This window comes from Amia ocellicauda, chromosome 2, assembly GCF_036373705.1.
Source record: "Amia ocellicauda isolate fAmiCal2 chromosome 2, fAmiCal2.hap1, whole genome shotgun sequence".
Lineage (NCBI taxonomy): Eukaryota > Metazoa > Chordata > Actinopteri > Amiiformes > Amiidae > Amia > Amia ocellicauda.
This window is the reverse complement of record NC_089851.1, coordinates 10,199,444-10,222,666: the sequence shown is the minus strand read 5'-3', so window position 1 is coordinate 10,222,666 and position 23,223 is coordinate 10,199,444. Positions and strand designations below refer to the sequence as shown.

The following is a 23,223-nucleotide window of genomic DNA, read 5'->3' as shown; positions in this document are numbered from 1 at the left end:
AGAGCCGAGTTAGTCTTCACTAGGGCTCTATAGTGCGGTGTAACACAAATTACTTTTCAGAGATGATTCAGTGGATGCATGCGTCTGTCTTCATTTCTCCCGTGTTAGTACAAGTGTAAGTCCAGTTTATTTACCATTGGAGATTCCAAACTGGAAAGGAACAAGAGGAAAATAAAGGCCTTTTCCAATATTAAATCGGGGGGAAAAAAGTGCATGCATCTGCTAAGGCTAAGAAAAGACTGCATTTTTTGGCCACTGAATTGGAGTTTCAGTCAACATGGACTTGAATGCTTGCTGGACTCTCAACACACAACCTGGGACTGTAATTAGCTTGGATTGCAATGACCAGCAATGTCTGCAGAGACAGAGAACTGCAGGAATGAAAATTAAAATTGTAATTTGTGTAGCTGGTACTGGGATTTAATATTGAAAATAAATGCAGTTTTCTTTTAATTTATTTCAATATGTATGACATTGTCCCATTTCACCCATTGCGCTGCAGAGATATTCACATTGACAATAAATGCATCTTCATCTCGGTGACAAGTTGTGCTTCTAGTTGACTGACTGTTTATGCCCTTGCTGCTGTTCCTGAGCATCTACTACATGTTTCAGCTCAGGGAAATTCCATCGGGGAAAACAAACACGCAAAATAAAGATTCACCGATGAACTGTGCCTGAGAAGAGCACAAAAAGGGGCATAAATCGTCCAGGGTTTAAATAAACTAACATGCATCTGGTGAAGTGGCTGTAAGGAGATTACATGGCAATATTATATTACTGTGCCGAGAGCCTGTTTGGAAGCCTGTTTAATGTCCTAGCAGACAGATTATTTTGACCTCTAGGTACTGTTTCCATCTGGATTTGTTAAACTATATCCAATATCCAGTGCCTGGATTACAATCGCTAATCCAGAACACCTCATTACAAAAAGAGAAAGCACCTAGCTGTCACAACAGGCAAAGGAGCGCAGACGAAGGAGCTTGCCTGTAAAAGCCATGTCATTTAAAAATATTTATTCAAGCCCTCAAGGTATATCGAGGGAGGCCGATTTCTTTTTTCCTTCAAAGACCTTTTTATGAGTACCATAAAATCTTCACAGCGCACAGGCACTGCACAGTATATGGCAGCAAGAGTGAATGCCTTAAAACGACAAGGACATCCTCTCTCACTCAGCCAAAGTATGCAATGAAGCATAATATTACAACAAAAAATGACAAACACTATCTGAAAGCTTTTTTAGTAATTGAAGTGTGAATGACTGCATTTGTTGGGCCAGAGGCTGCCAAACGAGCCGTCTGTCGAACGCTGTATGGCATTTTTCCCAATGTGGAATGGCAGACATTTAATCACTGCCATCGAAGCAGGGTTATGCCCACTGAAAGATATGGTTGCACTTGTTGATTTCCTGCCTCATTAATATCCACCCCTTTCCAAATTTAATGAAGAATAACCCTTCATTACTTCATCAGCTTACTAATACACAGAAAATGCACCTCCTGAAGAAGTTGTTGAGGGAGGTCTAGCATTTCTGTTGGATTTATTTTAAAGATTTTTTTCTTGTTCTTAAAAAAAAAAAGACTGGAAAATATTACAGTTTATTAAGAACAGGCCAAAGATATATTAGAAGGACCCAAACTCCAAACTCTTATGACAGGCATATCATTAAGTTAGAGGATAAATTTACTTATGGAGTCGTATAAAAGCAACAGCAAATTTATGCAAGTTGAGCATGCACAGTGTTTGAGTTAGAAGCTAATTTGATTTCTTCTGTTCAACACACAGGCAGTGCAGTACTAAATAAGCAGCACAGTGCTGTGAGAGTTATAGTCGCATCCCCCCCGAAGTGAGCTAAGGCAACAATGAGGGAGAACACCTTCAGCATTATTTTCACTGTACTATTTAAATATTTAATATCCCATTTCAGTACTCATAAAATATAGAACATGCAAGCAATTTATTGCGCATATGGCATTTATTATATATGTGAATTCAAATGATTTATAGAAGCTACTGGATTTTACTTAATTTATTATTTAAAAAAAAGCTATTTCTGATTCAACCCATCCTATGTCAAATGCATTTTAGTTTTCAAATCATGATTTCCTAATCATGTTATTGGGCTTATCTTTCAAGTCAGAAGCACTGCCCAAGGGGGAGGGGTTTCTGCAGGAACCTGATTCGAAAATGTCACTCTATATAAGCTGCCACTGGCCCCTGCGCACATCACTCAGAACAGGTCCCTTCCCACTTACTATTCTATAAAACGTAATGTCTTCACAGATTCATCCTCTTTTGCCATTTTGCTGGACCTGAGAACGTGAGCTCTCTGTGTCTTGTCTGTGCACTAGAAATTATTATCATTATTATTACCACTGTTTCGGTTGGTTGGCTTCACAGCTGTGTTGTTCGCCACCATTATTAGTGTGTCTGTGTGTCTCTATTTATTACATTAGTTATTATTGATAGCTAATCCAATTCTGTTCTGTCTGTGCACCAGTGCTCTGACTGTGATTTCAGTTTCAGTTTTGTTTTAAATAGAGCACTTTTTAAAATAATAGTCATGTTTATATAGTAAGAGATCTTCTCTGAGGGGCTCCTCTGCCAGCTTGCACCCGCACTACAGCCATGGGCTTGTGGCTATAGGCAATCTCGCTCTCTCAGTTCGCTGAGAAAGAGCTCTGCTATGCCTCCTTGTACATGTGTGCAGGCCTCGGTTTTAGATCCTGCTATGGCTGGTGGTCTACTACCCTCGGCCCCCTCAAACCCTGGACCCCGCGTCACCCGGTGTCCCCAGAAACCTCGGCACACACAATGTGCTTAAGCCTACGGGCCTTGTATCCAGCACCTGGTGCTTGGAATATACAGTGTTCTGTCCGGCAACAACAAGGTTGCGTTTGGTTGGTGTTGCAGTGCCCCCATGCCCATTAATGTTGCTGGGTGGAGACGCACTTACATTCGCTTATCTCAGAGATAGCGGCAGCGGCTGACCAGCTGGTGACAGTGATGCGTCAAGGGGCAAGGGCGACTGACCCTGGCAGCCATTGTGGTGTTGAGCCACCAGCTCTGGCTGTCCCGTCAGGCATGATGGGTTGCTGAAGCGGACAGAACCCTTTTTCCAAGTGCATGGACGTCGTGTACGGCCCCTTGCATTGCCATGGGGTCCATGTCCTCAATTACCTAGACAACTGGCTGGATTGTTTTCACTCGAGTGAGCAGGTTCAGAGCCACACAAACCTGATTCTAGTCTGTCTCTCAGAACTGGGCCTCCATGTCAATTTAGAGAAGAGCTGCCTGACACCAACTCAGCAGGCACCGTTTCTCAGACTGCGCATCGAGTCCATTGCCATACTTGCCACGCTGGCGCCAGAGAGAGTTGTCTCCATACACACGTGTCTCTCCCTCTTCCGACTGAGAGCTCATGTCAGGGTGTCCCTTTGCCAGAGGCTGCTGGGTCTCCTAGCGGCTGTATCATGGACCCTCCCCCTCAGCCTCCTCTAATTGAGGCCGCTGCAGTGGTGGTTCAGGTCTCTCAAGATGCACCTTTGCTGTGATTGAAGGCGGAAGGCGGAGCCCCCACAATTTGACCCTTGGTGTGCCCCTGGGCCCAGTCTGCCACTGAGCAGTCATGACGACAGACGCCTACAAAACAAGGTTGGGGAGCAGTCTGTGATGGACGTGGAATCCGAGGCAGGTGGACGGAGCCCGCACAGGCCTTCCATATCAACGTCCTGGAGTTACAAGCAGTACTCCTCGGACTGTCTCATTTCCTGCCAGTCCTACAGGACAGACATGTGCTGGTTCAGACGGACAACACAGTAGTGGTTGCCTATATCAACAGGCAAGGAGGTATCAGGTCGCGCAAATTGTACTGTCTAGCATGCCCTCTGCATCTGTGGGCACAGCCCCGGCCTATCCAACACAGCGGGGGACCTCCTCTCTCAGGGAGGCCCCCCCGGTTTCGGAATGGCGCCTCCAACCGCTCATGATACAGCAATTGTGGAGCCGGTTCAGAAGAGCGGAAGTGGTACACCCACTGCCCACTATTGTTCTCCATTCGAGACTGCTCAGGAACCCTAGGGATCGACGTGTTAGCCCACTCATGGCTGTGCTGTCTCCTTTACGCATTCCCACCATTCACCCATCTCCCGATGGTCCTGGAGAATGTCAGGAGAGAACGAGTGACAGTTCTCCTGATAGCCCCATGGTGGCCTCGCAGATTCTGGTTTACAGACCTGACCACCCTCCTCCAGGGAGAGCCTTGGCAACTCCCAGTGAGAGCAGACTTGTTGTCTCAGTTGCAGGGCATGCTTTGGCACTGCAATCCAGGCCTCCTCCAGCTTTAGGTCTGGCCCCTGAGTGGGAGCGTTTGATTGCCTGGGGTCTGTCAGAGCAGTAGTAGCCACTATTCAGTCAGTGAGAGCTCCCTTTACAAGGTTGCAGTATTCTTACCGCTGGTGGACAATTAGCACCTGGTGCCAAGATAGTGGTCAAGACCCAGTTAATTGCCCCATTGGGGTCATATTACAATTGTTACAAGAGCTGTTGGACCAGGGCAAGTCCCCATCCACGCTCAAAATGTATCTGACAGCCATCTAATAAACTGTCATGTGGCCTCCAGGTACGTTGCCTTACGAGGCCGCCCTGTATATAGTTAGTTCATTATTGCATTGTGTTGTGGTGGTGCAGGCATCTGGCCTGTACCCCGCTACGTATATATCATATGTGTAAACAGCAGGACTGTGGCTCTGCTCTAGACTGCTTAGAATGGAGCTCACTGCCGCTGTTCCCAGCTGATGGCGCTCGAGTTGTTCTCGCTGTGTATATAGTTCCTTGGTCAGCAGGTCTATGACCTGCTCTGGCTGTGCGCCATAGAGCAAGAGACCACTGCAGCTGTCCTCAGCAGTAAGCACTTGAGCGGGCTCTCGTGTTCTGCTGTGTACATTTGTCAGCACAGTAGAGCTAATGTTGCCCTGCATTAGCTGGTCTAATCAGCAGGCGTCAGCTGCTCCTGTGTTCAGCCGGTGGCGCATGAGTTGGTTCCTGTGCCCCGTGGTGTATATAGTTTGTTTGTATGACATTTTAAGCTGTCAGCACAGTGGAGCTCTCCACTCTGTATGGTTCAGTTGAGTAGGATGCTCCTGTGCTGCGCGGAGGCAGCATGAATGTTCCTGCTGCCACGCTATACCTATTGTTGGTTTTCAGCTCGGCTACTCTGTTGACTAGCCGGCTGTGTATTATTGTTGTGTTTCAGTGGGTCTGTGACTCCTGTAGGATCAGGGGTCCACTGCCATGATAATGTGGAGGCCGCAGAAGTTGCTTGATTGCCCACGCCAAATATTGTGCAAGTAGATTATGGCCTCGCTCCTAGTTGCACTAGTAGAGCAGCCTGACTTAACCTCTGTAGCCCCGCTTGGAATATGCTGATTCTAGACAGTTCCTGGTAAGAGCGTGACTGCGGTCCTTGCTCCTGGGCAGCCCAGGTGTGGCCCAACAGGGCCCCTGGGATTTCTGTCTGGAGTTGTGTTGCCTAGGCCCCCTAGCAGTCATCTCGGGGCAGGCTCCATTATCAGCTAGCTGCCTCCTCCCTTGCAACAGTTTTGTTATACAGGAACACCTCCCCCTTGGGCAGTGCTTCCGACTTAAAAAAGATAACGATAGGTTGTGAATGCAAGTGTAACCCGGTTAAAATTCTTAGATATAGAAACCTATTAAGCTAGGCAATTAGGGCGTTAACAGGAAGTCCCGCCTTGATTGACACTCACACTCATTGAAGACGAGAGGATCCATTTTGAAAAGAAGCTGCATGGAGAGTTCCAGACTTCAGACTGCTAAAATTAATCCGATCTTATATTATTTTCTTGCACTAAAAAAAATTTGCATTTAGTCTCAAAGAAATCTTTAAACCGGAGACAGATCACTTTTAAAAGGCCCTGGTGAGTTTCTATTTCTGTGTTTTATCTTAAAATGAACCGAATGTAAAATACTGTATTCCTTGCTAAAATGCAGTAATGTAACTAATGAAAAAATATTGAAGCAAAACTGATAACGGTATTTAAAGTAATGAGAACATTTGTTTCCTTTTTATGATAAATAAGTATTTTGTTTATAAATGAAACGAAATGAAAAAAAGAAAGCTAAAGGATATATTTTTCTTTTGTATAGCAATTTAGTTGATTTATATTTTGTCCTTTTTCAAAACGAGTTTAATTTTGTTAAAGGGATAAACGGAAAAAGAAAAGATACAATTATGTAGCGCATGGTAAAAAGAAAGACGCATGTGTTTTAGAAATTAGACTGTTTTAAACAGCAATGGAAGTTAAAAGTTGAAATGCTGCATAACAATATATTTATAAAAATATATATGTATTCATGCTAACGAGAAGCTAACATTTTGTATGTATGCTAAAGGGAAGTTGTCGTTTATTTTAAATTAAGTGCGGCTGAAATTACTAAGCTGCAGTATTTTTATTTTTTCAAGAAGGCTGTAGTTTTTTTTGCAGCAGTGAACAGTCTTAAAGAAAGTTTTGAATGTAAATAGTGATTCTTAAGTTTACAAAGAAATGGTAAGGCATTGTATTCTCTGTTGATTTGAATACTCGTTGAATTGCAGTGCTAACTTTCAATTTTCTGACTTAGGTCGTTTTTTTTTCTTTGTTGATGGAGTTAGATTCTCCTGCACGGGAGTGACGAGCCATCCTTATTGAAAACGACATTCTTTTTTTTTCTTCTTCTTGGATTTTTCATTTATTTTTACTTTTCTTTGGGACCCTAAAGGACTTTAAACACGCTCCTCCGAATTTCTACAAGTGGTAGCAATATTGAACTGCACCACTACGCACACATTCACTAGGACATTGTTCTCATTTGGACCCTTTATTTTTATTTTAGTTTTTTTTTGTGCTGCTATTCTTCCAGACAACCAGTACTGGGTATATTGGGTACATGATACATCATTCTGTTGTAATAAATGTATGCTGGCTGTTTGAGGCAAAACCACAGTGATTGTTCCTTTTGTTTTCATTTCTAAATATACAACCTCTCATACGGACCTAGGATTAGAAGTAGCCAAAGGTGGGTTACACAAGCCCGGTTATCTGAAAAAGGAAGCACTGCCCAAGGGTTGCAAGGTCAATTGGGAGTCCTAGCTCCCGGCAAAAGAGGACGAACCTGCGCAGATGTCGCGTTTTATAGAACAGGAAGTGGGAAGGGACCTGTTCTGAGTGACGTGCGCAGGGGCCAATGGCAGCTTTGATAGAGTTGGGTTCCTATGGAAGTGCGCAGAACCCCTCCCCCTTGGGCAGTACTTCCAGTGCTATTAATTGTGGGGTAGAGATTCACAACCTAATAATATCACCCCAAAACCATACGATTTCTGACCATTGACATTTGAGCTGCTTGGAGTAGCAACAGACACACAGGAGAGGAACATACAATCTTGTTGACTAAATCCTACTGCTATTAATAAATGTACTACTCTGTTGCCTAATGCTAGCTTTATCAAAACAGGATCTGTAGATTAATTATTAAATAACTTCAACAATACGGTAAGCACTGCTTTAGATACAGTAGCTCCATTAAGGACAAGACAAATTAAACCAACAAAATTCTCACCATGGTTTAATGAGCTCACTTGCTCATGTAAAACAGAATGCCATAGATTTGAACATAAATGAAGAGCAGTCTTCCACATGGCATTGAATGACAGTATAATAAGATACAAGCAGGCCCTGTCCTCTGCTAGGTCTGCCTACTACTCTAATTTAATAGAGACACATAAGAATAACCCACACAATAGCGACACTTACTAATCAGCAGGTAAAGCCTTCAGTGATTATCCCTCGCAATATCACCTGCAATTACTTTATGGATCATTTTGATAGCAAAGTCAACAACATTAGAAAACAGACAGAACTGGAAACAAATACTATAGCCAATGCATGCAGTCCTTCACAGTCCCTTAGACTCGATTAACACAGTAAATCACCAAGAATTAGTCTCCTTCATTAATAAAATGAAAATGACAAGCTGCGAACTAGACCCTGTACCCATTAATTTGCTAAAACAATCTCTGCCATTAATTATTCACTTAATACAAAATATTATGAATGCCTCTTTATACTCAGGATCTGTTCCCAAATCGTATAAAATAGCTGTAATTAAACCACTTCTCATGAAATCCAGTGCTGACCCTTGCTTAAACACTACTGACCTATTTCAAACCTTCCCTTGCTTTCTAAGGTTCTAGAGAAAGTAGTTTCAAACCAATTGCAAGCTTTTTTAACCGATAATCATCTTTATGAAAAATTTAAATCAGGCTTCCGCTACGGCCACAGTACAGAAACGGTCCTATTAAAAGTATTAAACAACGTGTTTCAGTCCTCCAACTTAGGGCATGCCACTGTTATAATTTTACTAGACCTAAATGCAGCCTTTGACACAATTGACCACCAAATCTTGATACGCCGCTTAGAAAACCTTGTTGGCCTGTCTCACAATGTGCTGTCATGGTTTAAATCATATCTGTCAAACAGACTCCAATATGTACCAATTAATGAAGACCACTCCAATTAAACTGAGGTTAAGTACAGAGTACCACAGGGCTCAGTCCTCAGACCTATATTTCTTTCATTGTACATGCTCCTTTTAGGTATTATCATTGGACGCCATAATATTAACTTTCACAGTTACACAGACGACACACAATTATATTTGTCAGTAAATCCGAACAATACCATAGACATAGAAACACTAATCTGCTGTCTGTCTGAGATTAAAACTTGGATGACAAGTCATTTTCTTATGCTTAATTCTGATAAAACAGAAGTCCTAATTTTAGGGGACAAAAATCTAACTGTTCATCATACACTGACAAAATTGACTGATGATAACTTTAATTTCACCCCTGGGTGTCATCTGTGATCATAATCTATCCTTTGAATCATTCAGAATGTGTCGAGATCTTCCTTCCCCCAGCTTAGAAACATTGCTAGACTAAGACCATTCCTCTCATTACATGACACTGAGAAACTGATACACACATTTGTGACCCCTAGATTGGATTACTGTAATGCCATTCTGTCAGGCAGCACAAACAGAGCTATTTCTGCACTTCAGTTAGTCCAAAATGCTGCTGCAAGAATCTTAACTAAAACAAAAAACATGACCACATCACTCCAGAATTAGCTTCTCTTCACTGGCTCCCTGTGCCCTTACAGGATAGATTTCAAAGTTCTCTTACTAGCATTTAAAGCACTAAAGGGACTGGCACCTCCCTACTTAAATACACCCCAGGTCAGCCATTGAGATCCCAGGAAGCTGGTTACTTAGTGGTCCCTAAAATAAACAAGAAAACCGCAGGTGTTCGAGCATTTAGCTATAGGGCCCCGAAACTGTGGTACTATCTTCCACCCAATGTAAGAGATCTGTCTCTGTCTTAGCCTTTAAATCATGGCTGAAGACTCATCTTTTTAGTCTTTGTTTTTCTACCAGTATTGCCAACGGTGTGCCATGGATATGCAATGCACAATTGTTTTCTAGGGATGTCCTGCATTGCATGACCAGTATCTGAGCACAATTTTATTTTTGTCTTCCAGCAACAGCACCCTCTGAGGGTCCGACGAGGCACCGCATCCCACGTCGTGGAAGCCCGATGAGGCACAACCCACCCTAAAGGCACCCCACCATGGATGGCTAACAGGGATGTCAATGTTCCAAACCCCCCACCCCCAAGGGCCGGTGAGAGGGAAGACCACAGCCAGCAGCACCGTTTAAGAACTTTCTGATATCTTTGCTGCTGTAACAACTATACTGCCTGCAGGGGAGGCAACCATTAGGCCTGGGCCTTAAGTCGTGGACCCCCAGAGATTTATTTTGTTTGAGTTTGTATGTTCACCACTCTGTAAAGCGGTCTGTGGCTACCCTGCTAAGGCCGCTATACAAATAAAAATTGATAGATTGATTGCTTGATATACAAACAGGAAACAGAAAGATGAGTGAATGACACAGGGGCCAATGGGCCCTTGGGCAGTGCTTACAACTCGAAAGATAACCTGTCAAAAAGCATTGATTTTTACCTCCAATTGCTGAATATGAAAATCAAGGATTATTGCTTTGCATGGATGACAGGAAGTTATGTCATCTTGCTTACTTGAATTGCTAGGGTTACCTTCCTAAAATAGATATGTGTGGAATCCATTAAAGGGACTGCAATTAAAATCCGCCATGATGTGCCTTCAGTGTTAAAGAGAAACAGGTACAGTGTTTTCAGTATTAATTATTTCACCTCGTTTTGCAATTTGGCAAATGAAGCATTCAGGTGAACATGCTTAATATCAGCATCACGCTATCCAAACTGCCCCTCAGAGTCCAGGAACATTTACAGGGCTGTAAAATAGAAGCATTCAATACTAATAAGGGAAATATTGTAATCTGACAAGTTAAGCACTGAGTTGGTCATATGGAAGTTATCAGCCCTCACCTTCTTAATGGTTAGGAATCAGATATCAGTCCTCTGGGCTGCTGCTGCAGACAGCCATTGACAAGAGAAAGTGTGTAGGAGAGACCCTGATGGTTTTGTCTGTGTTCATTGCTTGCTGTTTGTTACCCAGTCATTCGATGGGGTCCTAAATATCTCTACCTAGCACAAGCCTTACTTTTGGTAGTAGGGTATGTATATATATATATATTTTTTTTTTTCTTCCCTAATTCTTAAAGTAGCAATGGGTTTATGTATTTGGATACATACATGTACAGAGGAAATAAAGTATAGGTATGTTGTATGATCACTTTTAATCACTTTTAGCTGAAAGAAACACAAAAGTTGGCTGATAGGTTACTTTCAATTACAATGAAACAATTTGTGGTTTGTTTTTTTAAGAAATACAACATTTTCAAATAGGTATTCCAACTTCTTGATTCCCGTACTTTCAAATAGAAAGCCATAGGAAATATGATCCAAAATTGTATTTCCATCTGCTACAGGTAGTATGTCTATAACCAAGTTTCTGTCAGCACTTGTTTCTTCTACCACAGTAATATATATTACTTGATTATATATATAGTGTTAGAGCTGATAATCTGTTTATTGTAGGTCTTCTTCTCCTTCTTCTGCTTTTTGTTTCTTCCTGTAGTGAGATATAACCGTTTCCATTGTGATCTTCTACTACGGCCCACATTTTTCAATCATATCTGGCAGTTTATATTAAACAAAAGAGCAAGTCATCAATCCATGTTAGCAACAATCATGCGTTAAGTGTCACTAAATATCTTGGCAAGGCAAGGCAAGGCTTTGACTTGAAATGACCAAGGACACCCTGGCCCTGGGGGATGTAGTAATGCTCAAAATCAAAATTGTGATGGTTTAATAACGACACCAAGTTAAAATTGCGATAATCGTCTTCCACTCCTGAAGCCATACAAAAAAGAAGAATGCCACCAAGTTAACTTCTGGGAGTAAAAAAAAAAAAAACACATTTAACTGCAAATGAGAGTCCTCTGTATGGGTTATACTTTTCTAGAGCTTGTAAATAGTACTTAATTTGAATTTAATTTGTGGTGCTTCTGTTTGATCAAGACATTTTTTTCCTTTGTTGTTTTCTACTTGCAATGAGATTTTAATTGCTTAAATTGATTAAACTATCAAAGTGCAAATATCTTTCACCTGTACATCAGTACACCTGTACATTATGTATATGTGGACAATTTTTATGTTTTGAAAAGGGTATGACACATAAAGATGAAGGTTTACTGTAAGTTATCAGTTAGAAACTAAATGCTTAATTACGCTAAGTTTAACAAAGTTAAAGTACAATTACAACTATGATTATAATTAATTGCCAAAGCATTACAATTACTATTGACCCCAGGTCCTTCTGAAGGAGCCCATGTTGGATGCTGCGAAATCTCCTGATAACACATCACCTCCAGGGGTTCCTGTATAACAAAACTGTTGCAAGGGAGATGGCAGCGAGCTGATAAGGGAGCCTGCACCGAGGTGACTGCTAGGGGGCCTCGACAACACAACTCCAGACAGCAATCCCAGGGGCCCCATAGAGCCACACCTGGGCCGCCCAGGAGCAAGGACCGCAGTCACGCTCTTACCGGGAACTGTCTAGAATCAGCATATACAAAGTGGGGCTACAGAGGTAAACTCTTATGCCCCCAACGCTTACAATAGCAAGGCCGGCTGCTCTACTAGTGCAACTAGGAGCGAGGCTGTAGTCTACTTGCACAATATTTGGCACGGGCAATCAAGCAACTTGTGTGGCCTCCGTGCATTATCATGGCAGTGGACCCCTGATCCAACAGGAGTGGGGTCACAGACCCACTGAAACACAACATAATACACAGCCGGCTAGTCAACAGAGTAGCCGAGCTGAAAACCAACAGTATGTATAGTGTGGCAGCAGGAACATTCATGCTGCCTCCGCGCAGCACAGGAGCATCCTACTCAACTGAACCATACAGAGTGGAGAGCTCCACTGTGCTGACAACTTAAAATATCATACAAACTAACTATATACACCACAGGGTGCAGGAACAAACTCGTGCGCCACCTGCTGAACAGAGGAGCAGCTGACGCCTGCTGATTATACCAGCTAATGCAGGGCAACATTAACTCTACTGTGCTGACAAATGTACACAGCAGAACACGAGAGCCCGCTCAAGTGCTTACTGCTGAGGACAGCTGCAGTGGTCTCTTGCTCTATGGCGCACAGCCAGAGCGGGTCACAGACCAACTGACCAAGGAACTATATACACAGCGAGGCAGCGAGAACAACTCGAGGGCCATCAGCTGGGAACAGCGGCAGTGAGCTCCATTCTACACAGGATAGAGCAGAGCCACAGTCCTGCTGTTTACACATATGATATATACGTAGCGGGATACAGGCCAGATGCCTGCACCACCGCAACACAATGCAATAATGAACTAACTATATACAGGGTGGCCTCGTAAGGCAACGTACCTCGAGGCCGCATGACAGACCCTGGGAACATATCATCAGCAAGTCCACTGGTTCAACTGGAAGGCAAAGTCCGGTGGAAGGGAAAGACACAGTTCAAATAGCTCCATCAGGATGCGCTTAACAGGGGCAGACTGGGAGAGGAAATCAAGAGCCAGAGCCCTTTGTCTACTCGGGTTCTACTGCAGCCAGCACTGGGTTCCCAATGGAAAGGACTGGTCCTAACACATCCAACCTGTAGAACCAGACAAATGTAAGTGGCAAAGCCCAAACTGCATCAGCACAAATGTCTGCCAAGGGGGCGTCTTGAAAAAGGGCCCACGATGTGGCATAGCCTCGAGTCGAGTGGGCCACCAGGTGTTCAGGCAGTTTTAAGTGACACTAGCTTCAGCTCAGCTGAGTTTAGTGGCTCAAATGGGGATTGGGAAAGTGCATCCAGCAGTACATCAAGGCGTCATGCGTGCAGTGAAGGGGTGCGAGGAGGCCATTGCCGTCGTGACATGTAGAGATGACCGCCAGATACACTTTGAGCGTGGACAGGGACTTGCCCTGGTCCAACAGCTCCTATAGAAATTTTAATATGACCCCAATGGGGCAATTCATCAGGTGCTAAACATCTGCCAGCGGTAGGACTACAGCGACCTTGTAGAGGGAACTCTTACTGACTGAATAGTGGCTACTACCGCAGGCAATTAATTGGGTCTTGACTGCAGACACAGGCAGAAAAGAAGGCATGGGAGGCGCGCCTGTCTCCAAGGTTGCATGTCTGGAGTAGGAGACGGAGGGGTTCGAGGAGAGACAAAGGTCCAGAGACACCGAGCCCCTACCATCTGGTGCCTGGTGAGAGCCTGGGGCTCCGGGAAGCACTGTAGCTGACCCGGATGTCGCAGTCATAACGCGCACACTGTCAGTGCCCAGACAGACGGGGCAGAGGACCTCCCCACGCCAGGTGGGCAAGGTGAGTTGGCCGCAAGTGGTGCAATGGCGGAAGAGAGGAGCTTATCATTTAGCACACAGGAACCAGGAAACGTGCAGCGGGGGAGCCGGTCAGTGTTTGCACCAGCAGGCCCACAACAACTGAAACTCTGCCGTGACAAGTGGAGCGCCTAGTGGGATTTGCCGCTGTAAGTGCGTCTCCACTTTGCAACATTTATGAACACGGGGGCACTGCAACACCAACCAGACGCAACTGTGCTGTTGGCGGACAGAACACTATGTATCCAAACACCAGGTGTAGGATACAAGTGCCACGTAGGTCCGTAGGCTTAACCACACCGTGTGTGCAGGGGGGCACGGGGTCTGGGGGCCGAGGGGGCCGAGGGTAGTAGACCACTAGCCAAAGCGGGGCCTAAAACCTGCACACACAGACGAGGATGTGTAGCAGAGATCTCCTACAGCTGCAGCTGCGGGCTGTAGTGTGGGTGCAAGCCGGTGGAGGAGCCCCTCACGCGGGCGAAATCTTTTACGACACACCGAGGCTTAAGCCGGGGAGAAAAAAGCCCTGTGGACAAAAAACCAACACAGCAAGCAGTCGGAATATATATAGGCACTATATAAACATGACTATTATTATTTTTATAAAGTGTTCTATTTGATCACAACAAACCGAAAAAACAGCCGGAGCCCCGGTGCGCAGACAGAACAGAATCAGATTAGCTATCAATAATACCTAATACAAACAAATAGAGACACACACACTTTAATAAAATGGTGGCGAACAACACAGCCATGAAGCCAACCAACCAAAAAACAATGATCATAACAATATGATTGCACAGACAAGACACAGAGAGCTCACATTCTCAGGAAAAGGGAAATGGCAAAAGAGGACGAACCTGCGCAGACGTCACATTTCATAGAACAGAAAGTGGGAAGGGACCTGTTCTGAGTGACGAGCACAGGGGCCAATGGCAGCTTTGATAGAGTGACGTTTTCAATCAGGTTCCTAAGGAAGTGCACAGAAACCCCTTCCCCTTGGGCAGTGCTTCCTTTCTCAGATTCTCAGATAACCGGGGTTGCATTCGCAACCTATTGTTATATATAATACACAACACTGGCTATGCTAAGAAAAAAGACCCCAAATAAACAGTTAAGACTGATATTGAGTGTGTTAGGCAAGGCATCCAAATACTGGCCAGCTATTTGAGAATATGATCAAACTGAATGACACTAATTCTTTATGGAAATGAAAATGTTTAAATATATTTTTTTCCCATCTCTCCTTCAGGAACAGTACCTCAATAAAAAGTCACTGAAACCTGAAACGGTCTGCCTGTGACAACCTGTGAGGCTCAGACCCTTTCATTTACAGTTGGATCTCTGAGATGCCAAGTCTCTCACTATCACTCCCAAAGTGTTCAAGACCTTCTAAATTGTTACCACAGCTATACTACAGCTGGCAAACCAGCCTTTCTGACAAATAGGTTCTGGTATTTCCCCACTCATTTTCTACCTTGTTCTCAGTCCCAGACTACCAATGCGCTAGACATCTGCTCTGCCGGTGCTTCTGTAGCTTTCGACCATCTGGCATGGCCTCTTGTTGTTGTCCGACACAACAGATCATGTGACACTCCAAAAGGGAGCTTCTGGCAACCAAAATACAAGCTGTACTATTGTAACAATATTATTAGATTTCTTTGTAAGGAATAATGAATATTACATCATGTACTTGTAATTGAAAACAGAAAAACAAGGCATGTGTGCATGAGTTGTTCAGTAGAAACATATAACATTCATATCATATATGTACGGCAAATTTCAGTCTATGTATTAATACTTGCGGGAAGCAAATGGCAGAAGTTCGCTGTGACAGCAGATCCCAGTTTATCTGTAATGTTATATTAATGAATAATAAGGAATCAAAGTGCAAGAAATAATAAAGTGTGAAAGATATCACAATGCCACTTCACACCAGGGAAGCCTCAATGCTAAACTGTAAAAACTTACCTGGAGAAGACAAAAAAAACGCAAGGTTTAGATTTTTCTACACCATTGTTTATATAGTGCTTGAATATGTATTGAACCCAGGCAATTTAGATTATGGCTAGCATTTAAGAGTAGGTATAAATCAAGCCTGTGTTGCTTTGGATATGAGAACACACCACAGTTTGGCCACCCAAGTTAATTTCAGTAGCCATGGCCAACATTTAACACTTTCCTCTGGCTTGATGAGATCATGGCACTTAGATACAGGGTTAAAGAGAACTGTGATGTCATCATGGAAAACATTTTCTTCTAAAATGTATAACTTTTTGTGTCAATTGTTCTCCCCCGTGTTCATAATACAAACGTCACTTACTTTAATAAAAAGATTACCCGCAAAACTTATTTAGTAAAGAAAGCAAATTAAAAAGAAAAGAAAAGGAGAAATGACTGCCTTGGCTGCCTTGTGTCCCAATCTCAACTCTTTATTCAGGCATCTAAAGTATTCCATCATTTTGAAGTCTTTACACGCTTGCACTGGCACATATAAAACTGGAGCCTGTACAAGGCAGTTAATGGAGAAACGTTTGTGTTCATTCAGGGAGAATTATAACATTTTTATACAATAATTAAACCATGAATACTTAAACTCAGCTTTCATGGTTTCTTGCTTATTCTAAATAAGCAAGTGTTTATTTTTGCTGTAGCAGGAACTTCTGCCACTATCATCACTTCTTTGCCCATTTTGTCATTGGAATTTGGATCTGATAGGGATCCAAATGTCCCACCCTGATACTGTTTCTGACTGCTACACCAGACAGCATGTGTTTGCCTCATTAGCACAGGTTGCCAGAATATAAAGCGATCAAGTTTTGCTCATCTCCGTATTTTTGGAACTATCTCTTTTAACGGTTTCGGCTGCAGGAATGCGATCAGTGGCGCGACTCGAATAAAGAGCTGTTGTGCGAGGCAGCGAGGGAGAATGAGTTGTGCGACAGATTGGGCACGGCACGCTAACTAGATGGCGCTGCATAACATATTTTCCATATGTGCCATCCCCCCTCCCTCCCCACCTTCTCTCAAAGAGCACCAAAAGTGAGGTTTACCTTCACCAGTGAATGCAGACTTTTGTCACCAAACAAATCCTGGAGGAAGGTCCGGTCTTCCTGACTGTCTACATGCGGCTGGAGCTGGGTAGGTAGGGCAGCCAAGAATTCATACAGACCTTAAATGACAAAGAAACACTGTAATGCCCAGTGGTGATCTTTTAGCATTTCCTCAGAAGCCAGCTAAACGTTTTTCAGTTTTGTTGTGTGTTTTTAAATGGACCTGGGAGATTTGGGGACGTCCGAGTGCACCCCCAACCTGTCCACTCCTCTTCTGGTCTTATCTGAGCAGTTTAACAAACACAGATTAAATAACACCACTGAACTAGCCTTACTGAGCTGCCAAGAGCCTCCATTCAGACCATCCAGGGTGTGCACTACTGTATGGGCACACCCTTATCAAAGCCTCAAACCCTGCAATTGTTCCAGGTCTTCCTGACACAACTTCACATTCACTGAGATTTCTTTTTGTCATATAATATATGCATTTGTTACATTTCTTCAACAATACACATTATGTTGATAGAGATTCCTTCTGCAACAACAGAAATGTAGTTGCCTCAAGTCAGATCTGACAAACTCAGCCAGAGACCCCCTGTGCACCCGGCAGCTATATCCTTCATTATGGCTTCTCTGTGTTTGTTAAAACAATATTTAGGTTACTTTTTTCCTCCATTCTATCCAAACACTAAAGCATAAAAAACATTATAGAAACTAAGGGTGATATTCTATCAACTACTTTTCCACAAGAAACTTACTGGTCAAACTGTGCAAGGGTTTAAAAAAAATATTTGTTTTGGCATTGTTTAACGTGTCATACTGAGCAAAATGTCATAGGTTCATATTTGCTGGATGCTACTGAAACTTGGGTTTGTGTATAGACTTGAAAAACATACTCAGCCTCATACTCTGCCTTTTGCAGTGGTTCATGTATTGAATAGCAGAGAGACTTGTTTCAGCGAAGTCTGTAAAAGTCAAGCCTTTGGTAAGCAAGATGGGCCCTACAGCCCCCACATCACTGGTTTCTTGCCTGTCAAATTTGATTGGGCAGAGAACAAGTTCTGCCAGAATTGGGTGGGCTCGAAGTCCAACAGGGATTTTCTTGGCTTGCTGTAGGACAGTGACCCCTGTGGCACGTCCACAGTGTTAGACCACTCTACAGTGCTACAGCTCTTGTGATTACGCTGCGGAATAGTGGTCTGAAAAGAAGCAGATGGCTTGCAGAGAAAATAACGGAGAACATGTGTAATCTGTCTACATCTCTCCCGTGTTTAGCTGTGAACCAAAGCTGATAATTAGCTGCTGATTCCTAAACTGGGCAGGAGTCAAAGATTGACAATTCCAACATGTATAAATAAAGAACACTGAACTGCAAAAATGTTATTTTATTATATTTAAATAAGTTACTATGATGAAAATTTTACTGTATTTTAGCAGTGTAAAAATAAAATTGTGATCAATGGAGGTACAAAATTAATAGATGGTAACACACCAAGTTGCTTGAGTCATCATCACTATGAGGTAAGCAGGGTTCAGCTGACCCCAGTGATGTATGGAGTAAACAATACACTGCACTACACAAAGGCCTGGCTTGTGTTTTCTTTAATAAAGTCTTAGGAGGATTTAAAAATATGTATTGGCCTTGAAATATAGCTAGACATGTTTGTTTGTAACATGAATAAAGAAACTAAAACAAGGTTTATGAGTATTATTTTAACTTAGTAATATTACACAATTGTGCTTTTGAACAGGATGGAGGTTTTTCTTGCCCAGCGCTCTGTGGTCAGTACGCATACCCTTCTCCAAGGCTGTAACAGGAGTGGGAGCTGGTCAGAGATAGTATTAAGGATATAACGACAATGGGAGATTACTCACACTTTTCCCATTTGGAAACTGCCGAGTCCCATTCTATTGTACCAGATCTATCTTGCAAAAGTCAACTTCATGCTGATCAAACTCATAAGCAATACAAGGCAGAACGCAGCTGTGGGGCATCTGCTCCTCTCATTAATTTACAGCTTGGAAATCTGAATAACATGTCATATTATAAAAGATTTAAAGGACACAGGATGATGGGGAGTGAGGGTATATGGAAAACCCATCATGACAGACCCTCATAATACATTATGACTGGGCTGGGCTGCTCCGTCTCATATGCGATGCATTTTCTATACACTCTGGTTGAGTCTTCCACCTCCATCATTCCATACCAAAGGAAAAATGTTGTATATATGGCAAACAGATCAATTATTTTTCTGTGTTTAAAACATCACAAAACTGTGTGACCTCTTATACAGCTGAAGTGTTTTATTTTTTCCTTTCTTTATTTTAAGTTAACCTAGCTGAGTTGGTCACTAACATTAAAGGGTCAAGGTACATTGACTTGTACCTACAAAGAAACCAAGACCCTGTACATAAGCAAGGATAGTTTTTGACTAGTGCTTGAGAAAATAACAACTGCAGTCAGACTCCATAATGAAATAAAGCCAAGCTAGATTTTGGTTTCGAAGCTGTAATTGACAGTACAGTGTTCAACCACAAATATTCTCTGAACTAAGTCACAGATTACATTTACTAACACTCACAGAGCTCAGACATACTTTCAGCTACAGATCCTGGGATGACAATGATAAGTTACAGGATCAGCCACTGACACCTACTGTTTAATTTAATTATGTCATTCTGTCTAGATACACTAGTTGAAATTATAATATAAAAGAAAACTATGAATCAATAAACAAATTAAAGGAATAGTTGAACATTGTTAACTTAGGCTGAGGTTTAAATGCAATTGAAAAGAAAGAAGCTCAGTTCACTAGTCCATCATGTGTCTGTCTCATCATTGAGCAGACAGAAGGCTAGCTGCAGCAAAGGAGAACAGAACAGAACCTTTTTTTCCTCTCTTTAGGGTTAGTTTTTTAAATATTAATTGAACAAAAGGGAAAAAGACCATAGTGGAGCTGGGAAGAAAAGGCCCGGCATCTGTCACCAGTCATTGACCATCATTGATTATAGATGATTACAAAAGGATTGCAGTGAAACTTAAACTACACCTAAAACTACATAAAATACAAAAGACATTCAGGTTATCCCTAACAACCATGAAAGATTTGACAAAGGATGACAAAGCTGAATTTATAGATGTATTTACACATTTATTAATTTAATTATTTTAGAAAATAAGGTCAGGTAAAATGAAGATGCGGTGTTGAGAATTGGACACACAAAGTCCAAATTAAGGACCACGATGGCTAACTCTGAGGAGCATGGTTATACCCCCACACCATCCCATGGGTCTAATATACACACAGCACTAATTCAGCATGTAAAATTAGTTAATTAAAGATCCTATAACCTAGAGAGAAGTCTGTGAAACACACAGAAAACATAAAATAAGCAATGAAAAATAACACCAATCAAACAAACAGGTGTCAATAATGAATCTACCAGAAACATCTTGGAGGAGGGCTGATGTGGTTTTCAGATTGAAAAGGGTCTTTTATGTGCACAGAGACTTCCCTTTTAAAAGTCCATGGGCGATGTGTGTGACGGGGTGAGGTGGATACTATCGCAAGGCGAGTGGAGCCTTGCACAAATAACTGATTGCAGTCATGGCTACGCCACCTAGTGGATTTAGGGCACTAGGACCCAGAAAGGAACTTTGCTTCTTTCGATTGCTCTTCCACACCTCTGGTTCGACCTTGTTGCACCTCTTGAACCAGGACCACCATACAACACCATGCACAGGACGGACACAAATTTAAAAGAAAATATAAATAATTAATACAAAGGGATAAAATAATAAAACAGCAGAGTCCTATCGGCTCTGGTTTCCCTGCGACCCTCACCAGGATAAGCAGTTTCGAAGATGGATGGATGGATGGATGAATGGAGGAGAGTCCTGGGGGACTGGAGTCCACACCGATGCTAAGCACCCAGCAGTCCTGTTGAAGGTTAGCGAATCCTCCTTGACTTCCAAAGGGGAGAGGACAGAACCCAGGATGACTATGGGGGAATATAAAAAAAGTGCCAGTAAACGCACTTTGATATCCTATATTCCAGTCTAAGCCTAGAACACGACCTTCAGTAACGTGCACCACTCAATTCAATAACTAATCACAAAACCCGACACCAACTCTAAAGTCTAAAGCTCTATACACTGAGTCCCCTTTCCCCATTAAGAAATCTAAAATAAGTTAAAACTAGAATGTAAAACCTTTAAAAGACAGAGCTGGTTACAGAGTGTTAAGTTAATACAGAGCTGTACATAAGAATGGCTGATCCCTATAGCAATACAATTACTATTTGAGTTTTAAATAGACAAGTAGAATGTAGAATAATAAAATGCTAAATGAAAAACAAGAGCCCACTGCTAGGGTTTAAACTAAAAACCAATACACACTAAAAGCTAAATCTAAAAGGCAGGTTTCTTACACCATGGTTACAGACCTGTACTCTTAACTTGACAGACATGCATTTAAAACTGTATCCATAGGGCGTGTGCTTTGTAGTATTCTCATAGATATACAAGGTGTAACACAAATGAGTCCTGTAAAACTCTGGCAAGTGCACGATCACTTATCTTTTTGTGGGGGAAAGTGCCACACTGCATCCCCCCCATGCACTCCTCAGCCCAGATCTGCAGCCCTGGAATGCGGTGTGGACTCCAGTCCTAATCGCCACTGCTCCGTCCAACAATGCCTCTGATAATGCCACAAAAGTCCGTCTGTGCTTCGTTTGCTCAGTTTCTTTTCTCTGCTCTCTTCTCCAATCTGCGTGCTCGATCTCATGTCCTCAGCTGTTTCTGTAACCTTGATTTAAAAAGGCCTCAAGTCTCAAATTTGTGGATTGCCAATTGGTCACTGATTGCACCCAGCTGGAAAATCCCCAGCAATTGTTTGTTTTTCCAGTAGCCATGCTGCAATGGTGTCACCTCAAAACCCGTCTGTGAGGAAACCAGTCCCGGGTGAAACCCATCGATCTGCCAATTTACCTCTTCTCCCATCGATCTGCCAATTTACCCCTTCCTTGACGTCGATTTGCATGGATCAACACACATTCACCTGGCACTAACGGACCCCCTTTTCACTCCCTGATCATAATACTGGCGCTGACAATGCGAGGCTTGTGCTTCTATCTCCCCCATCCATTGATATGCACCCACCAACTGCTGGTGATGCTTCTGAACCCATTCTTCTGCACTAACTTGTTCTTGTCCCGTCACTAGGTCCACTGGTAGTCTGGTGTGTCTATCAAACATAACATAACTTTCCTGCTCTAGGGTACCTAGCATATTCATGAACATTTGATTAAACCTTTCACAGGTGCCATGTCCCTGGGGAAGGTATGGACTAGTCCTGCTCTTCTCACAGCCATAGTACCGGCACAGCTCATGAATGAGATGACTCAAAATTCGCTCCCTGATCAGAATGAAACCTCTGTGGACAGCCGAATGGTTGGATTACAGTATGCCATAAAGCACGGGCAGTGGTTAATGCAGTTTGATCTCTGGTAGGTAAAGCCCATGCAAAACAAGGAACAAGTCAGTTATTACCAAAATGGTCTGGTATGCATCAGTGGGTCGACTCAAAGTTAAAAAGTCAATTGCTACCATCTCTAAGGGGGCAGCTGCAGCTATCGAGACAAGTGGGACCTTACCATCGGTCTTGGCCTTCCGAGAGATACATCTCTCGCAGGTGGAGACCCAATGGCGGTTTTCTTTCTCCATCTTTGGCCAATAGGACCTCCATCGTAGCACAGATAGGGTCTTGTGTCCCCCAGATGTCCAGAATGGTCATGGAATTTTCCAAAGACAACTTTCCAAAGTGCCTGCCTCTTTCCCTGTGGAACAAGAATCTGTAGGTGTACCTCACCAGTGTTTGGATCCTGACTCCATCTCATCAATACTCCCTCTTCGATGCTGAGCTTTGTCCACTGCTGGGACTCTACTTGCCGCTCTCCGACTGAGGGTTGGCTTCCTCGGTCTATATAACTGAACTCTATTCAGCGCAGGGTCTTCTTTCTGGAGGGCCATCCACTTATGAGGGTGCCAACCCCAAACTTGGGCTTGTGCGGTCTGGACCATAGGCCTTGTATTAACTTGCTGGATCTGAGCGCCATCCTCCTCCTGGACCTGGGATTCTAAAGGCAATCTGGACAGAACATCTGCATTAACATTCTCCTTGCCTAGTCGATATTTCAGCTTATAATTATAATTCTCCAGTTGAAAG

The 23,223-nt window shown here is 42.9% G+C and overlaps 1 pseudogene; it reads right to left on the bottom strand.

The window, feature by feature from the left end:
• Nucleotides 1-22,721, bottom strand: part of LOC136712328 (MAGUK p55 subfamily member 7-like) — an 89,246-nt pseudogene extending 66,525 nt beyond the window's left edge.
• Nucleotides 22,722-23,223: the final 502 nt, after the last annotated feature.